At 32.8% G+C, this 4,275-nt stretch overlaps 1 pseudogene; it reads left to right on the top strand.

Moving 5' to 3' along the window:
* Positions 1 to 1,805: 1,805 nt before the first annotated feature.
* On the top strand, positions 1,806 to 3,164 carry LOC125828256 (3-ketoacyl-CoA synthase 6-like; annotated as a pseudogene).
* Positions 3,165 to 4,275: the final 1,111 nt, after the last annotated feature.

The raw sequence follows: 4,275 nt of genomic DNA, 5'->3' as shown, positions 1-4,275 counted from the left end.
TCCTTGAGAATGTGAGTGAAAACATAATAATTTCCCTTTTTATTCTTCCCTTAAAATTTTCACAATTTCTTCTCTATTATTGCAACGATTTGGGTAAAAATTAATCTAAATACAACAATTGAACCAAATCGAGTTTTATTTAATTTGATTTTATATTTTTTAAAATTACTAATTATAATATTTGATTTTAGTTTTATTTTAAAAAATCAAATCAAATTGACAAATTATATACATATTATTTTTTAATTATACATACATAATATATTATTTTTTATGAATATTTTTTTATGCGAAAAATGCATTACTCTAATGAGAAAGAGTAAGGTACTATGCTTCTTTTATTTGTGCAACAATATTGGTATGTTGTTTAGTACATTAGATTATCTAAAGTTGACACCAACTTTCTCTTAATCACCATAACTATTCCTTATTCATTTTAAACATCTAATGTCAGCTTCACTGTGTCATTTTGACACTTTTTTCACGATCTCCTAGCGATCCTAGGCGCATCATTAACCAAGCGTGACCACATGAATTAAATGATCAATTATACTATGCCAACTCATTTTTAAGCAATATTATTAAACACACAAAAATACAATTGAGGATCAAAATTGCTATTTTCCCTAAAGAGAAAAAAATAAGGGTCAAAAACACATAACAAAGTGACCAATGAATAAATGACATGTGGTCTTTCTATCCAAATAATTAAAAGAAAAATTATTTTGCTAAGTGGACTCCCCCCTCCACCTCCACAGTCATCTTCTTTGTCATATTTCTCCTTTTTCAATTTTCATGGTCTTTTTCGCTATTTACATATTATTATTATTTTCTCTGCTATCTTCTTCCTTTTTCATGGTCTTTACACCATACCCACTCCATTTTTTCGTCTTTTTGGTCGCACCCTCTCATTCTTCATTTGATTTAATGTTTAGAAGTATAAGTGTGAGTTATAATGGATGCATGAAAACTCGAGTGAATATTGTAGACAATAATCAGGGATGTTTTCCCCTATATATAAAGATCAATTCTTCTTGCATTGTGCATTAGGCTAAAATTATTTTCTTTTACTTAATTTTATTCTCCATCCTTTGGAAAAAGGAGTTAAGATTTAACTTGCAACATTGATATATTATTTTTAATTTTGGAATGAACCAATCTTCTTTCAATTTGTCTATTGCAACTAAAAAACAAATTTGTGTAAAAAAATTTGACATCCATGGAAGGACTATAAGCTTTTGGAGAAATAATGGGAGATGCATTTGATTCCAAAATGAGGAAGAAAAGGAGAAAAATAAAAAATAAAAAAAATAGGTTAAATAAGTCTCTCACGTATCATTCATGTGTGTATCACACTCACTTTGCAACAACAGCAAAGAGTGGCTTGACACACAGGCCCAACATTAGGTGTTTAAAATGAACAAAGGCTAGTTAAAAATTTTAAGTGAAAGTTAGTGCGAACTTTAGGTAGTTGTTGATGGATAGCGCCTAATAAAATTGAACATGGTCAATATCATTAGTAACTATATCATCATATTCATATTTCGTAAAAAAAATTATCATTCATTTGATATTTCCGTATATTATATAAAATGATGAGATTTTTTAAAAATAAAATATAAATTTATGAATCATTTTTTGTATTTAAAAAATATAAAATCACATATCGAAACACTAATTTCATCTCATAAATTTAAATCAGGAATGAAATTTCATGTCATAGGTATGTATATGGCCTATATAATCCCCTTCAACACAACTTCATTCCTCCAATCCACTCCACCTTCAATTTTCTTTTAATCCTCATGGAACTAACCAAACTTCTCTGTCTTTTCATCTTCTTTACTATAGAAGCTCTGCTTATTCTTCTACAAGCAGAGCTCAACATGTTTCATCTTGTGATCCTTTCATGTTACATTTTCCTCTTAATCTTGAAATCAAGACCTTCACCAATATACCTTGTAGACTATTCATGTCTAAAGCCACCAAGTATCTGTCAAATTCCTCACTCGACTTTCATCGAACATACCCGAAATTTCATGGATAAACAGAGCATAACTTTCATGACTAAAATCTTGAATCAATCAGGACAAAGTGATGAAACATATATACCTCCTGCACTTCATTACATTCCACCAAAATCAGACTATCAAGAAGTTATTAGTGAAGTGCACATGGTGCTCTTCCCTGTATTCGAAGACCTTTTGGCTAAAACCAAGCTCACTCCACGTGATATCGATGTTTAATTGTCAATTGCAGTGGATTTTGCCCTGCCCCATCCCTTTCTTCCATCATTGTAAACAAATTCGGCATGAGAGAAGACATTAAAAGTTACACAATTAGTGGCATGGGTTGCAGTGCTAGCGCGTTGGCTATTGACATAACTCAAAACATATTTAAATCTCATAAGGACTCAATAGCTGTTGTCCTTAGCACAGAGATTTTATCTACAGGTTGGTATCCTGGAAAAGAACCATCAATGCTCGTTATTAATTGCTTATTCCGAATGGGTGCTGCTGGGATTTTAATTTCAAATAAAAAAGAATCGAAAAAACAGAGCAAAATACGAGCTTGTTAAAACTCTAAGAACTCAGAGAGCTTATGATGACAAGGGGTATTTTTCTGCGTATCGCGAAGAGGATACAGATGGATATACTGGAGTTACACTAAAGAGAAACTTATTGGAAACAGCAGGAGAAACACTTAGGTCTAATATAACAATTCTTGGTTCACAAATTTTGCCTTTTACTGAGAAAATTTTGTATGGGGTTTCAATCTTGAAAAAGAAAATGGTAGACAAAAAATCAAGTGTAGATATTTATGTGCCTAATTTTAAGTCAGTTATAAATCATTTTTGTTTACCAACTTCAGGAAGGGCAGTGATAAATGAGATAGGAAAAGGGTTGAATCTTGGTGAGAGTGATATGGAAGCTGCTTTGATGACATTGCATAGATTTGGGAATCAATCTTCTTCTTCTTTGTGGTATGAATTGGCATATTTGGAGGCTAAAGAAAGGGTGAAAAAAGGTGACAAAGTTTGGATGCTTGGGATGGGAAGTGGTCCTAAGTGTATTAGTATAATTTGGGAATGTATTAGGCCCATTTGTGGGGAAGCCCAAAGAGGTCCATGGGCTGATAGTATTGATGGATATCCCTTAGGATGAATACGTACCATCCTAAACAATTCGGTCAACTAGTTTACGAAATATATGCAAAATCTATATATTGTGTATATTTTTACTTTATATACATATTTATACAAAACATATATATACTATCAATGTATATTTCAGTCATATTGATAAACTCGTTGGTTGAACTGTATAGAACTATAACTTAACGTTATAAATTGAATGCAAGGCCCAATTAGAGCCTAGAGGGAATTTGAAAAATGATGTTGGAGGTGAGTGGTCTTGAATTTTTTATTAGAACATAAATAGAGTCATTGTACAATTATACTTGCTAGTCAACAAGAGTCCTTATAGTACTTGTTGTCTTTAACGACTTGAACCTTGTAATATGATTGTTTATTATATATACAAGGCTCACGAGAAGAGCGTAATGTGCAAAAACATTACTTTACACATGGTATCAGAGCCATCAATTGCTAAGGGCCTATTCTATCTCCTATTTCCCTTTTCTTGCGATCCTTTTGCCAAAATATGTCGACTTCTGCCGTAGTGAGCAGACATCATCACCACTTTTGCCTTCTTTGCCAATCGACGGTAGTATTCCCCTTCTACCGCTTCAATTTCAAATTCTGCTCTCCCCAATTAAACAACCCCGCCACTCTCTTTTCCCCCTCTATCCTTTTCTGTCCCATCCTTGCACACTTCAATCCCTTGTCCTTCTCCGTCATATACTTTACCTCGACCATTTGTTAGCACTGTTTCTTCACCCTTTCAATCACCTTTTGTTGGTACCATCAATCCAACTTCTCCGTCCCAATATAATCCGGTTGCGACTCTTGCTGCACTTAACGTCACAAATTTGGTTACTATATACTTTTGACCTGACTCGACTCATGAGTAAAACTTCGACTCTTCTATGGACAACACCTATGACTTTTAAACTTGAAGATTTGCCCATAAGGCAAATCCGAATTAAAAGTTTAAAAACCATCGTTCCCAATGTCATTAGGTGAAATTACAGATGAACTAGCTATACAAGACAATTTTCCAACTAAGGATATCAATTACATCTCTTGAAATACATGTGGCTATTCCACTAATCATAACACAAATGTGTCACCTTAAATCATTTTTAGCATCGAAA

Source organism: Solanum verrucosum, unplaced genomic scaffold (genome assembly GCF_900185275.1).
Source record: "Solanum verrucosum unplaced genomic scaffold, falcon-dt-bn FXZP01000047.1, whole genome shotgun sequence".
NCBI lineage: Eukaryota > Viridiplantae > Streptophyta > Magnoliopsida > Solanales > Solanaceae > Solanum > Solanum verrucosum.
Note: the sequence above shows the minus strand (reverse complement) of the source record. Positions and strands in the feature narration are given on the sequence as shown.